This window comes from Pempheris klunzingeri, chromosome 15, assembly GCF_042242105.1.
Source record: "Pempheris klunzingeri isolate RE-2024b chromosome 15, fPemKlu1.hap1, whole genome shotgun sequence".
Classification (NCBI taxonomy): Eukaryota; Metazoa; Chordata; class Actinopteri; order Acropomatiformes; family Pempheridae; genus Pempheris; species Pempheris klunzingeri.
The window spans coordinates 13,434,170-13,450,734 of record NC_092026.1 but is presented as its reverse complement, the minus strand read 5'-3'; positions in this window follow the sequence as shown (position 1 = coordinate 13,450,734).

Genomic DNA, 16,565 nt, shown 5'->3' with positions numbered 1-16,565 from the left:
GACAGGAAGAAAAATGCCCTGTCCATTTACCACTGATATGCCACCATTACTCTTACAGTATGAAAGTACACATGAATATGTCAAAGTTGAAAAACACTGTGATGAGTATTTCCCAACAGGTAACGGAAATACTCACAAAGGAACAAAGCCACGACAACTCTCCTGTAGAAACGGGAGACTGGACCTTAAGAGAGGTCAACAAGCTCAATGGGTTCCCACCCCTTTGGGAGGGACCCCACATGGTAGCAAAGGCTGCCTCACACTAAAGAGAGGACTGACAGACAAACTGAATGACTGGATCCATGAGACTCACTGTTCCCTGACACAAGGCCTAAAAGACAGGACGTTGACTGAGGTTCACACTGACTTAAGAACCTCTACACCTGACCTAAGACTCTACTACTGACCCTGATCCTGGGGACGACCTCCCACCACCACTATCACACCCAGAGAAGTACATTTAACCTTTACTAGAACTCACACACCCACATAGATGCAATTGACATTCTCAGAGGTGTGCCTGTTGAATATAAATTAGCCGACATGTTAGCCACTGGTTTTGAATAATTTCTCTACTGATGGGTCACTATAAACAAAAATGTGGACATGATTAACTAAGTCCACTCTGATATACTACAAAAATGACCCTGGATTTTCTTTTAGCAGAAAGAGGTGGTGTTTGTACTTTATTTGATAAAACATTTGGCACATGAAAAACACTGATTAGCTCTATCTTTATCTAGTCTAGTGGTTGCAGTAACTCTTTCAGTAACTCTGTGGTTGTTGCTGTACTCCTTGCATCAGGCACCTCTAAAATGTATTACAGCTTCCATCAATGATAAATTTCCACCACCTCTTTATTAATTACTCCACTATTCTAATGAAGCTCTTCCACAGATTTCTCTCTCAGGATGAAGAGGATCCTGCCCTTGGCTGCACACACCATAAACTGCTAACGTTTAATACATACCCATATACAGCTATCCACACACTTAGAGGCGTGATACTTATAGATGTTGTTGCTTATTGTGCTTTTCATAGAGTTGTTACCAGTTGAGGTGTGAGGGTTATACACTCCGGGAAAGAGGTTCTGTTCCTGGTACAAAGATGTTTTCTCCTGGAAGAAAGGTTTTGCTTGCTGCCTAGATACATGGTTTAACCACTTTGTTTAGAAATTTCCACACGCACTGTGCAAGGAAGACTGCTTGCTGCTATTAACTGCAATTGAAGACCAGCTTACACATATTTGCCCACATATAGGTCACATTAATCTGCACTGCCTTTCCTACATATTGTATATTGATGTAGTAAAGGTATACCAAAAAGGGACGCCGACAAGTCTCCCATGTAATTGTGCTGCTTTCTGATGTGGTTGGTTGTTTGCAGATTGGGGCCCTGCTAGACGACTCGCTGCTGAAGAATACAGTACAATACACACAACATTCCTACTTCTTATTGGATTGACATGATAAAATCATGTCAAAAGGGGAATTGTTGAATTAGAATTTAATATGACCATAGAATGTTTCAGGCCTTCTCAAATAAAGTTACTCTCTCCTCATGAGAGTGAACAGAATATGTCAATCTGACCTCCACAGACGTGGCTTCTTCTGTATTGTTTTGTTAAGAAGATAGACAGAATGTACCAGACGGACCTTGATTGTAATAATTTTGTTGTGCTAATCATATTCTAAAGTTATGATTAGAGATACACGCCTACGCAAACAACATCCGCAAGTGTTTGAGTATTATATGATCACACCAGGGATGCACTATCTGTGACGCACACACTGAAATGGCCAGTTAGAGACAGTCACGTATAGTACTTGGTCCAGCCAACCCTTTAAAAAGCATATGCATGAAAGAGTCGGGGCTCACTGCCAGAGGTCCATGAGGCCTCTGTCACTCCGAGCCCAGCGCTGTATGTACTTTACCTGTGACTTCTGTGACTGGAATAAAACTGCTATTGGGAACTGCAGAACTCTCGGGCTGAAATCCTCGGACTGTCAATAAAAGAACCGGGAGAATCTAACAAGGAGTATATAACATAGCATTAAAGAAGAAGAACATGCCCAGGCATGTTCAGGCAAGTGGAAAATTCCCAGAAGCCCCACTCTGAGGATGTAAATGTTTAGGTACTAAAGTTGATCAATGAATTATAATGGTGTAATGTTTCAAGATAAATCGATTGGTCATTTGATGTTGTGATGAAGGGAAAACAGGTGGAGCCCTTAGGGAATATAAGCTGGTGTATTGTATGTGAGAGCTCAGAACTCTCTGACTGTATGTAATGTGCAGATAGATTGTTCTCCCTTTGCTGCTCCTGAAGACTACTTGAACTCAACTGCAGAGGCTGCCTTTCCTGACTCCTTTTGACTCATTTTTGGACTCATCTACTAAGTTTTTCTGATTGATTGACCACTGCTAAAAATAACTTTAAATCTGGCCCAGTGGCCTTGAACCCTGGTTCTGTGCCACATCACCTCCTATGTCTAAAATGAGCTTATTTTTAATAAAAGAACACTAAAATGAACAATTTTTACAAAAGCACTTGTTAGTTAGAGAAACTAGAACACCAAGTTTATTTGTTTTCAGTATTAGCTATGTTGAAATTTATCACTGCCAGCCTTTAAAAGTTATTTCCACCTCCTATGTCTAAAATGAGCTTATTTTGATAAAAGACGAAAATGAACATTTGTTGCAAAAACTTGTTAGTCAGAGAAACTTCATTGAAAACATGCAATAAAGTGTGTTTACCATAACCAGTGTTAGCTTAGTTAGCATAAAGACTGGGTAAAGACCTTTGCTTGTTTCTGATGTGCCTTAGTCTTAATTCATTTTACTGTTTGTATTTGCAATGTAGATATACAACTTGTGTGTTAGTACTTTGACCTGCACTAAGTATTATTGATTAACTGATTCAGTCTGTGGTCTAGATAGTTATTTTTTCTTATTAAATATTCATCATCGTATTAATGAAGTATGTCATTTACATAGTTAATTGAAGATGAGCAGTTGCATGTATGCATGCAACCCTCCGGCTATGGGACACCTCTCAATAAAGACCATGTAATCCTTTCTTCCAAATACAATCAAATACAATTCAAATACAATCCTTGTAAACGTAAGTGTCCAACAAGTGAGGAAAACCATACTCCTGTAATGTCACCCAGTTTTGGGTAACTACCTCTAAAAGTATGAGGATAACGTACTACAGGTGACACTTCATGTATTCATTCATTTATTTAATAAGACCAATGACCATGATATGTGTCATATTGTTACAATTAATTTCTTGGCACAAGGTTGCATATAGGGTCCCATAAGTAAGCAGGAGAAGATGTGGCACTAAAATGACGCTTGACTAGGATATGTCATACAGATGAGTCAAGTTACCTTCCATTTAAAAGTTTTTGAACATTTCTTTTTTCCATGGTGATCTTTCCTGATTCAAAATGAAACACGTTCCCATGTTAACCTAACAATGTAACTGATATTGCTGTGGGTAAGAACAACTTAATCACGAGTGAATTTTGGACTCATCTTTGGCTTTTTTGCTAAAGATGTAGCACTTTTAATTGGGATTTATCACCATTATAACCTATTATGTGAATGAAACACGTTCCCATGTTAACTTAACAATGTAACTGATATTGCTGTGGGTAAGAACAACTTAATCACGAGTGAATTTTGGACTCATCTTTGGCTTTTTTGTTAAAGATGTAGCACTTTTAATTGGGATTTATCACCATTATAACCTATTATGTACCCTATGGTCTGAGAATTGCATACAATAAACAGCTCAACTACTCAGAAATCATCTCTCGACATGTTATATAAGAATAGAATCTTGATCCAGGCAGAAAATTACCGCAGTCAAGGACCAACGTAATAAACAGAGTTTTTCATTTTGGCTGGGAGTTAGATAACAAGATCAATATCAATTTCATGTATGTGTGAAGCAAAGAAATGTAGCCAGGAGGCAATTGGTTTACCTTGTAGTTTTCTATTGCGCACAAATAACCATGACCGAAAATGTTAATCAGTAAACATGTATTTTTAAGTTTTGGACAGAACCAGGTTAGTTGTTTCCTCCTGCTTCTATTTTGACTAATCCCCTCCCGTCTCCAGTTTTGTACTACTGAATGAATACACATGAGATTGATATTCATTGTCTAATCTCACTGGTGTATTCTCCAGGACAGCTTTTCTTTTAACAGGATAGGGTGACAACATGGTGCCATGAAAGTTCGGTTACAGTAAAGGCATAGTAACTTTCCTGTGAATAGTGATTTACTGTATTATTCATTGACTTATTTATTAGATTCTTTTCTATTATGATTCTCTGCTCCTTTGCTTTCCCAGATATAACTTTAATAATCAGACTAACTGTCGTGACGGTGCAGTCAATGTGTAATGTCAATGTCAAGTCAATGTGTAAATATATTGTATTGTTTAAGTGCTGATTGAGATCAGACAAGGAATTGATACGCTACGGTTAGTATGACGGGCGTGTTGTTCAAACATCCAAGATAATGGAAAATGTAACCCCTCAATAAGCATGAAACAATGTAACCAAATATCATATTTTATACTGTGTTTTAAATATATAATCTTTTATACTTTATTTTAAAAAATGCAGTAAGAGGAAACCCAAATCTAAGAAACCAGAACCTAATGCTGTAATTTGGAGTGAAAGTGTTGTTTTAAAAGTGTTAAGGAGGAGTTGGAACCTAATAGGGTCAGGAGATGGCGCTATAGGATAAGGGATAAATAATAGCTGCTCAGTGGAAGCTCACAAGGTAGGACAAAGTCATCAGGTCAAATTAAGTTCAAAGGGACAAACGCCTCCTTATAAAAGGTGGTATAATTGAATTGGTTAGGGACAGATGCTAGGGGGCAGGCAAATGCTGATTTTGGGTTATAAAAGATGGAACCCGTGCATTGTTTAGTCAGAACTGTTCAAGTTTTGGCCTCGTTCAGATCTCGGGCTTTGTTGTCGACAATAAATCTCTACTGCGCTGAACTCTGAAGTCTCCCGGTGCCTGTTTGGAAAACTTAGATTCTGAGAAAAACTTAGACTCTGAAAAAAGCTCTGAATCTGGAAAAAACTTTGACACTTTGGACTAACTTGGAACTTGGTAAAACTTAGAGCCTGGATGGAGAGGATTGACACTTAGTCTATGGCCCAAGTTTCCCTTCCACCAACATCACTGGAACGAAGCAAGATACAGCACACAGACTGCCTGTAGCTCCTTGTTTAGGGTGAGCTGATATTTGTTTCAGTACTTTTGGTGCTTAACCCTGGAGAACCCAAGAACCCTTTTCTTCTTTGGAAAATTATGAACTATGCATTAAATGACTGCTATAAGTTCACTGAACACCAACATATCCACTTTTTCAATTTTAACCCTTTATTCCCTAATTTAGGATTAGGGTCAAATTTGACCCATTGGGCTTTAGGTGTATCATTTCAAAGAATCACAATAACAAACACTGTTAATGCAAACTATTTTAAACTTAGGAAAATAATCAGTTAACCACACAGCTACATTTAACAATGTTTTTTTTGCATGTTAGAACTGGATTTCAAATGTACAAACACACTTTGGCCAATGGAAACAAGAACACAAGGCCAAAAAACTAACACCATGGGTCTTTGCTTATCAAAAATCTGTGAGAGGAACTCACACTAGACATTGTGGTAGTCTTTGAAACAATTTCTTTTTTTGTTGATGCAGAGAGGAACTGCACATTTTTCACAGTGCATTTCAGTTTTGAGGTCCTTGCACACAGCACATAGACGGCGATTTACTTATTATATATATTTATATATAAAATACGTAATAAGTTATTATATTATTATAGTTATTATAAGTATTAGTCTCTGGCCTTGTACTACCGATGTAACTTAGTCAAATATATTATACAAATGAATTTATTTCAAGGCTTTAGCCAAATACAGGACTGTCACCATTCTCCATCTACAAAGTCACTCAAAGAACCAAAGGGTCATTTTTGACCCGACATTTTTTAACCCATACACCCAGAGGGTCATTTTTTGGCCCCATCAATTTATCCAAAAAGAATATAAAACGTACTTCTAGGCATTCTGCAAGCTAATACTAAATAGATTAACAAAAAATACACAATTTTACCAACCACTGGTTTGCTGAGAAGACGATTTTGTTTGGGTAGGTTTCCAGCTCAACAAAACAGCATGTGGTCAGTCATCTTGTCACTACCACTCTGGCTCATGTCAGTTCAATATTCATCCACTAAGTGTCTCTATGCAGAGGTCAGAAGTGGCACTCTGGGTTTTTGAAGTTAAATTTGACAATTGTTTTTATGTTTGTTCATTTTGGGTGGCAGCAATTAACAGCGGCCAAATTTGACCCTGTGGGTTCTCCAGGGTTAAACAAAGTTATTTCTCATTTTCCACGTATCAATATGACTTAAATGAGGCCAAATCAGTTAGATCAGTTATAATATTGGTTTGGATACATTTTCTATCAAATACCAAGCCTAATATTGCTTGCCCATGTGTATAACTTACCTGACATACCCGTCAGATGGAAGAGATATCCAGGTGACTATGAGCAGAGTTTCCCCACATCTCCCTCACTACAGGAAGCAAATGCTCTGTGTGTAGATCCAATGCAGCATACAGTTGACTCTCAGGTGTTGGTGTTCTGTGAAAACATAACAAATACAATTGTCTTCAGTCACCACCCCTTCTCATCAAAAGCACGCCAATAATAATATCTCAGTCTTTTATAAACCTCTGCACGTTATGGTCACTGAATGGAGGCATGTGGCGAAGCTGCAGCAAGACTGTCACTGCACCTCCTGTCACTGTAAACAGTGTCGTGACTGCGCAAGTCAACGTGATCACTAGAATCAGTTTTCACACTTATTGACACATGATTATCCTTGTAAATATACAATATTTGACTATTCTTTCTCTCTTCACTGTTGATTTATGTTCATTATACATGTAAACTACCATTAAATGTGAGAGAAGTCATCATGACACTTCTATACATCCTTTGATATTGGTGTTCCCGAAGATCCAAATAACTACAACACTAACTTACTGTCTGGAAATTCTGTTATGCCCAATCCATGTTTGCTGTGAATACTATATTCAGTATATCACATGAAAGTGCTAGATGTAATGACGCTGACTGACAAAAGTCAGGCGCCTGGAATGAAGCAAGATACAGCACACAGACTGTCAGTAGCTTGTTGTTTCGGGTGAGCTGATTCAGTACTTTTGGCACTTTTTAGCTCTTATCACGGCTTTCTCTCCTCTCCTCCGAGGACATCGCCCCTCCCGCTGCGGAGCTTGGTTCACGGGGACCGAAGATCAGATGGCCAGCAATCACATCAACGCCTGCTTTAATCCATTTCCAAGAATTTTTAGGTACCCCAGAATACAGAAATATACAAATACGCAATTTTAATCACAGGAAAAAATAACACATTTGACCTGCATGCAAAAACTGCATACTTTTTGACCCAAATTGGATGGGATGAGCATCCAATCCACGTCTGTAAAAGGGAGACTCCTGAAACTTTAAAAATGGCATGCCTGTTTTCCCTTCGCCAAAAATGTAGCACAATTTTGAAATGTTATTACTCCCCCTAGACAAGCTAGCATGATAAGGTTGACGGTACCGATGCGTTAATTCGTCTAGTTTCGTGTGATATCTGTATCTTCAATCTACGCATCTGCTTGCTAGCTAACAACGCAGAACAACACATGTTCGGCCCTTCTGGTCGAGAAAGTAAAATTTTCTTCATTTAAAACATAATTGTTGTAACCTTACCACCGCGGTGCGAGCCTCTGGCGTAGTCCATTAAAACTGAGTCGGGTGCCGACATCGGTAGAAGGACGATAGAGATCGTGTCGCTGGCTTTGATTGGCTGGCGGCGGTAGGATCAAAGCACATCGTCAGCGTCTTCGTTTACCGATGGCGTCTGCCTGAAACTTGAACTTTTGAAAAATAACAGATTTCTATGTACTATCTATACATTATGTTAGGCTACATGTTATGTATAATAAATGACAGGATAATTTGAACACTGTATCATGTTTTGATGAGTTACTTTCGCACAGGCTTTTAGATTCATTTTAAATACTTGACTCAGTGTGATTCGACGCTGGTATTTGAAAAAATATTTTAAAGCCATTGACGTTATCTTGAATATAGTGGATCATTTTTAATGTAGTACAACTGACAGAAAATATCACCTCATATAACTGTACACACACACATCTCTTATGCCATCACACAGCCTATATGCCAGTGGTCTGTGTATATTGTATCTATGTTATTTCATTTAGGATTCTCATCTCAGCATCATCAATATGCAGCATACTGTTAACATTATTGCCATAATCACCAGCATGTTGGCCTTTACAGGCTATATATAGTCTGCCCTCAAATTCACATATTTCATGTACCTACTCACATAATTATTGCTCCCATTTAACAAATGAATATTGTCCTGTTCTTAACTGTCAATATCTACTGACGTATTGACATGTTATTACATCACAGTCAACATTTGTGTTGACTATCCAACACCTCAATCTATATTTTTCATATGTGTTAACTACTCTTAAGGTATAAGGATAGTAAACATAGTTACTTACTGTAACTATACATAATTTGTAAATTATAAATTTATAAATAAATTGTATATTTACGCTGGGCTAATCTCTGCATGGAACATGCATTACATTTTCATATAGGCTATGCTTTTCCAGAGGTTTCTTCAATTGTTTTCCCCAATCTTTAGGAGGTATTTTTTCTCCATCCAAGGAAAATCCACATATATATTGTAGAGATTGTAAAGGCCTTTATTTGGGATTTATGATGTTGGGCTATGCTAATAAAACTGATTTTACTTGACTTAGTTTTGCTTGACTTGAAGGCATGTGCATATACAGTTTATGTTTATAATCCAAGTGTATGACATATTAATTATGGGGTCACAAGTCATATTCTGATTTATTTTGGATATAATGATCCAAAATCATTTATTTTATTTAAGCTATGAAGGAATGATTGTAAACAAAACCTCATTTAAAAAAGTGTCAACCAAACCAGTTGATAAAATAACCCCTAGCTAATTGATTCAACCAACACATGGCAGCAGCAGCTCCTAATCCAGACAGAGATAAAGATTCCATGATTGATGTATTTAAATCTTGGGAACTGATGAGTAAACAGTGGCCCGGAAACACTGTAAAAACAGAAAATAAATAGAAGAAGCTTAACATGAGAATGAATATGAGAGAATGAGAAATAAGTGAATTTCCCCCGATGGGGAATCAATAAAGTCCATCTCAACATGGCAATGGAAACAGTTAAAACAGAACCAACATGAAAGGACATTAATCAAAAGATTATTGATTGATAATTGATTGAATGTTTCTGTTTTGATAATACATTTTATTCTCATACACTGCCTAAAATCACCCTCACGACTATCTTCCCAGATGTTGATAATGTATCTTAGCAAATTCAAGCATGGAGGAAACGGTGTGCTTTTGAGTGGATAGAAAATTGCAAGTAAGGTTTTGATTCCATACATAGAGGACATAGTTCATAGTTCTGAGCAGATCAAATATGGTATGGAGTGATGGCATGTGAATTTAAGAAGACCTTTGCTGTGATAAAGAAAGGATAAGATGTAGAAGTGGATGACATGTCCAAAACTATACAGGTTGTGCTACCTTTAATGTCAGTATTTTGAGATATAAGTTAGTTAAAAAAGTACACGGCCCGTGATTTGAAACTGTGTGAGGATTTAGCTGTGATTTCATGTACCACAGTAGAAAATACACTCTGTAATGTTTCAGTTTTACAGTAAAGTAAAATAAACCAAAAAAGAAGTCAAAAGAAAAAAGAGGTAAAATCTAAGTACGATCTAAAAGTGGACTTCAGTAAAATGCAAGAAAAGTCAAGCCTCGTGTGTTTATTGGAGGACTTCTGACTGTTAACTGGCTGTCTAGCTTTGCATAAGAGAATGCGCTGCAAGGTCAGTACATGGGTGTAACTGGCATTTGTCACTATAGTTAGAGACCAGGACATTGGGCCAAAGACTGCCTGACAGGACAAATATCAAAACATGAGAGAAGCTCAACTGCAAACTCACCCCTCTCCTCCACCAGCAGCCACTCTTTCATCCACCATACACACAGCAGCAGATGTCTGGAAGCAATCAACAGCAAGAGGCAGCTGCTGAGCAAAGACCTGCTAATCTGCTATGGAGGCAATAGGGAGACCGACAGTGGGACATTGATAAAGGTCAATATTTCAAAATAATAATAAATACTCCTCAATTCCATAACCATCTGAGATACCACAATTAAGTTTGTGTCTCAGGAAAAACGGTCCCATTTCTAATTGATACCGGAGCAACACTTTCATGTATAAGACAAAAGGATTTGAAATTAGTAGACAATTCATCCAGTCTGTCTATAACAGTGATGTCCCACAAACAGAACCATTGTCTATTCCATTACACATTGAATTATATGACGTTAAACTCCAAAATCCATATGTTGTGAGTGCTACAACACTAATGTCTTTATTAGGACATGAGCTTACTGCAATTATTTTATGCTCACAAGATGGCCTTGAAATTCACATTCCTGTTCCATGTCAATTATTCTCTTGCAACATCAATGTAAAGAGTTTCCAGTGAAGAAGTTTACATTTGCCAGCCTCTTGTGTCAAAAATGAGCGTGTTTTGACGAAATAAGCCCAAAATGAACATTTGGTCTATTACCTATTCTAAGTGTTTCCAGTGAATAAGTTGTCATCTGCCAGCTTTTGGGAAGCCTTTCCACCCGCTATGTCAAAAATTACCTTCTTTTGATGAAAGAAGTCTAAAATTAACATTAAAAAAAGACTTGTTAGCAAGAGAAACATAATTTAAATTATGTATATCATCATGTCCAGAGAGAGTCCCCAGTTTCAAGTTCCTTGGGACACACATCTCCGCAGACCTCTCCTGGACTACACACACCTCCCCTGTCATCAGCAGGGCACAACAACGGCTCTATTTCCTGAGTAAGCTCAGGCGAGCGAGACTGCCCTAAAACCTTCTGGTGAACATTTGCTTGTGTACTGCATCACAGCATGGTATGGTAGCTGCACCAGGAAAGATCAGAATGGGTTGCAGAGGGTCATAAAGACGGCCTAACGCATCATAGGAACTCAACTCCCTGGCATTGAGGACATTTACTTGGCCTGATGTCTCAGCAGGACCATAAACATCACCCGTGACCCAACACACCCGACCCACCAGATCTTCACACCACCAGGCAGGAGATACAGGACAATTCGTGCACACACCACAAGAGTGAAGAACAGCTTCTGCCCCAAAGCTGATTGCCCCCTCGCCCCACTCAATTGACTAATTTGCAGCTACTGATAATTTTCACTGTCACATGTACGAATATAGTTTTCACTGTGTTCTATTCTGTGTTCTATTGTGTTCTATTATATTGTATTTATTTTACACATTTTCTAATATTTGTTTATATCTGTATAGTTATATTTAAATCTCAGGGAGTGTAATCTCAATTTCGTTGTATTGTTGCAGCAGTATAATGACAATACAGACTTTTTGATCTTTGAACTTTTGACCTTCTTACAATACAGACATTTGTATCAGACAGCATGTGAGAGCTCAGAATCAGCATTTGCTATGTAGAGACAAACTAGTCAGAGAAACTGTCAGAGGACTCACAGATACATAGGCTGGTCTGAGGTAGGTATGGCCCTGCCTCATCTGCACATCACTGCTGTATTGTGACCACACAGAGTTCACGTGGATAGAGCATGAGTGGCACAGCAAACAGGGAGGGATAGGGGAGGGGACTCAGGTTAAATGCTGTTCCCACCTATTCTCAATGTGCACAATGTAGAAATTAGCATTTAACAGATTGTCAGTGGAAATTTCACCTCAATTGTAAAAAATCTGTCTATACTCTATTAATCTATATTCATACATATATGTAGGGTGGATGTGGCTGAGAGGTGGAGTGAGACATTTGCATCTGTCAGCTTGTGAGGATAAATTTCACATAAAAAAGAAGTCTATATTCTCCATCCATCCATCCATTATCTTCTGCTTATCCGAGGTGGAAACAGGTCAAGCTTCAGACTCTGCCTCCTCCACAGAGGACGTGTTGGTTGGGTTCAGGAGTTCCTCAAAGTGTTCTGTCAAACCTCAGCAAACCCTCACTATAGGTTTGGGTGTGCTGTGTCTGTCTGGCAGCCTCACCCGCCATCTGATCCAACTCACCACCAGGTGGTGATCAGTTGACAGCTCTGCACCTCTCTTCACCCTGGGGTCTGTTGTATCTTCTCTGATGCCAATGATGTGCAGTTGATGAAAGGAAACAATGAACACAACTATAATCATATGCCCTAAAGGCACATACCAGACACTATATATCAGACACCACATGTCCAAGACATACGGCCACAGATCTGATGACACAACCACAAAGTCAATCATAGATCTTTGGCCTAAGGTGGTCTGGTACCATGTATACGAATGAACCTCCCTATGCTCGAACATGGTGTTTGTTATGGCCAAACCATGCCTAGCACAGAAGTCCAATAACAAAGCACCACTCTGGTTCAGATCAGGCAGCCCGTTCCAAAAATTATCGAATGCCCATTTGCTATCTAGAGACAACCTAGTCAGAAACTTTATTCAAAACATGTTATTTGTCATCCCCAACTATTCTCGGTTATTGCAAGAAGATGCAAGAAGTATGCATAGTCTTCATTGGTCATCAAAATGACACTTATAAAGATATAAAAATAAGAAGTAAAGATCAATGAAATGTAATCTATCTATCTATCTTCAGAATTCAAATATCTTCAGATTCAGAATCTCCAAGACAGGATCACATCACACTTTGCAAGGGCATTGATTGATTAAGCTTGTGGAGGAAAACTTGCAATGAGAGATATTCTTGATGATGACCTGTATAAGCACTTCTTTGTGTTTATTGTAGCTATGGGCATTCTGTAATGTCCAAAACTCATGACAGATCACAGTGCTTATGCCCAGCTTCTAAAAGTCAGAAAAACTAGCTAGGGTCCTCTTGGGATGACGTCATGATGTACAATATATGCAGTCTTGATTATGCAAGGAAATATGGGAGGCAGGACAACTGCAGCACATTCCAGTTTGGAAAACTGACTTCATGGCATCAAATGGCTGGTGTGGGTTGGGAAGTACGTAAGTTTTTATTAGACTTCAATTCAATTCAGTTGTAACCCATAGAAGATAATCCACAATGAGTACCATGATCCACAAATTTCCCTTAAATTAACCCTTTTTCTTTCCACTGACGTGTTTTTCTATTTATGTTGTGTAGAGATCAATTTGCAATTACGCATAATATGCATATGCACTTACTCAACACAAAGTAATTTTTTATACATTTGTACATGTGAAACATGCACATTTGTAGATTGTTTTCTGTCAGCGGTTAACGTGTTTGACGTCCCTCCAATTTGTTTTTTTTGTCCCATTTGTACTGCAGCAAATCTGTTGAATAAATCTACATATGTGAGGTGCAGTTACTAGCTGCAAGCAGCAGATGGGGACATTCATTTACATGAGCTGACAATACAGCCTGCTGTGGAAGAAAGCTAATACACAAGTCTTGCTTTGATGACTTGATTTACCAAGTCATAGAAGTACTTTAGTCTGATTATACTGCGCTCATGACTTAGTTACTTTGGGATGTGTATGATGATATAGATGCATATGACCTAACACAGGCCAGAGTTTTTTATTGTACTTTTTGTTCTTTGAACTGTTAGCTTTGTGTTGTATCCGAAGGTCTGCCATTTTACTTCCCAGTCTAGAATCCTTGTCACATAAATGTTTTCAAACGACCAATTAAGAGTTTCAGTGTGTGTTACTCTACTGCAACACTAATAAGGGAACATCTTATAGTATCTGATCTCATGAACACACAGGTTCTTTGAATTCTATGTGTTTTGTGTACATTCTTACTGACTGACTAATTCTTCCACACATCAAATGCTGGATAAGAGTTTAGGATTAACGAACATCTATGTGCCCTCGTTGCCTCGCGGTCACGGCAACAGCCGCAGACGACAGGATCTCAGTCTCTCGTGACAAAGATGGTCAGATTTATGTGAAACTTTGGAGTGATAGGCGTGACGTACGCCTGGCTTCCGTGAAGGCTCCCGTGCAGACGTCACGCAAATTCGCCCAGCCTCAGCCGAACCGCGCAGCCACGTCCGCGGCTGCACACGCCCCGACGCGCGCACATTTGCGAGGGCCCTTCAATGCTGCTTGCAGCTTTAATTAGTATTGTAGTGCTTCTAAATGTGCACTAGTTCATCATATTCATGTTACTGGCTTTGAGTGAATTACATATTGTATGACAATGAGCCTCCTTCTGTTTTTAGTGGCTGTAAAACTGTGTCTTGGCCTACACATTATGTTCATTAATCTACATTATATTTGCTCATTAATTGGTTGATTTCATGTTCATCAGCTCTGGAGAGAAAGATTTGCTTCTGCTCTGTCCTCATTGATTATTGTGTAACAGCATGTACTGTTATATGTGAAAATGTCTTTTCATTTTCATATTAAAACTCAGAGGAATCTTTTCTATAACAATTCGCTGTTTTATGTGTTATATGGGACTATATCCAGTAACCTCCTTGGCTCTGGTTGTTGCACAGATGCTCAGAAACAAGAAGTAGCCCTGTACGCCACACCCAGTAACACAAATTATAATTGTTATACTCCATTGTGTAATGTTTAAAGGAGAGATATTAAGCTTATTTTCAACTTCATACTTACATTCTTTTCCTCTTCCGCTGCTCTTTTAAGTCTCGCTCCCGCTCCAAGAAAAGCCCAGTCTGCTCTGATTGGTCAGTTCACACATGCCAGATTAGGCAGCACCCACCAACCTCCGCATCAGCTCTGTCGGCTCTGAAGGGGAGCCACATTAGCCAAGCAACATGTTAACACCAAGTTCAACAGACTAACCTGCCAAATAAACAGCAAAACAACAGAAAACATGACAAAACTTACAGCTTTTAAGTCTGAAGTCGGGTCACAGACTGCTGGTATCAATCTATCCTAGAGCTCATACCGTTAAGAAATCAGTCTGAGGACATTTCTGTCAGAAGTTCATCCAAAATACAATAATTCTGCTGATTTTTCACTTCCTCAGATGGTGGGGGGACCTGAGGACTGTTGTCTGGGTTTTTACAGTCAACAACAGAACAAATTGCTTTTCTTGTATCTTCAACATCATATTACCGGAGTTCACGTTAGCCATATAGCTATGGCAGACAGCGGTGGTCTTTTCTCGTAATTTGATGGTTTCCACTGGGAGTAAATCTTTATGTTGAAAGGGCATTAAGAAGTGCTCTTTGCATAACATGTCCAATGTTATGCAAACTGAACCCTTATCTTTACTATAGACAAGCGAGTGGCTTGTCTACAGAACTACAGAAGAAAGGAAAATACATTTACAAATAATCTTCAACGCAGGTGTTGCATGTATTATGCAGTTCATTGTGGTTTGCAATGACAGCGGCTTGATTAAACATTTTGGAATCATTTAAATAATTTTAATTAAAACAAAAAAATGGCTTTTTAGAGATATCACCTGCTGCTTACAAATGGTTCAGGATGGAAGTTTACTTTGTCATTATTGTTGTTTTTTCATATTAATTGATATAATTTATTATGGAAAAGCTTCTTCTGTGTTATGATGTTTGACAGAAAGACTTCAGCGCAATAATGAAGGCGTATAACATGTTGCACTCCATGTGGACTTTTATTTATTATCAAAACACCCCATAAAACAGTGAATTGTTGTATTTATGTCATTTAAAATCACAGTGAAAATAGATAATGTATAACATTTTCACAGAGAATTGATGAGATCTGTTCTTGGGTTGATAATGTATGATCACTGAGGATTGGCGTGCTGCAGTCCTCTAGTCAGTGGTTAAGTGGAAATGTGGTGCCGCAGCTGATCCAGTCGACCACCAAGAAACTACTGATCCTGAAGAGAGAAAGAGAAAAACAAAGAACTATTAACTGATAAAAGTACTTTAAGTTGAATAAGACAAAACTACTGCATATACTGGCCCTTTAGAGTCTATTTTAATTTTGCTTAATCTTTGCAGATTTGTTGCCTTTGTTTAACATCTTTTACATTGTCTTTGCCTCACATGCATGCTATCTCTTATTTCAGCACAAACTCAAGAGATAAGCCTGACTTCACCGTTCACAGTTGAAAAGAATATCGTTTCAGTTTTTACACAAACAAATGAAAAGTGTAAGAAATAAAAGTGTAATACAGTCTATTACATGTAAACTGATTTTATCCCACTGTGTTCTGTGTCTTTTTCATTTTAAGTCTATGTAAGTGAAAAAATCACTGTAAAAAAAGATAATTCACAGTTTTAAAAATGTTTTCCTTCCCAGATTGTCTCTACATGATGTATAACTAAGGTTTT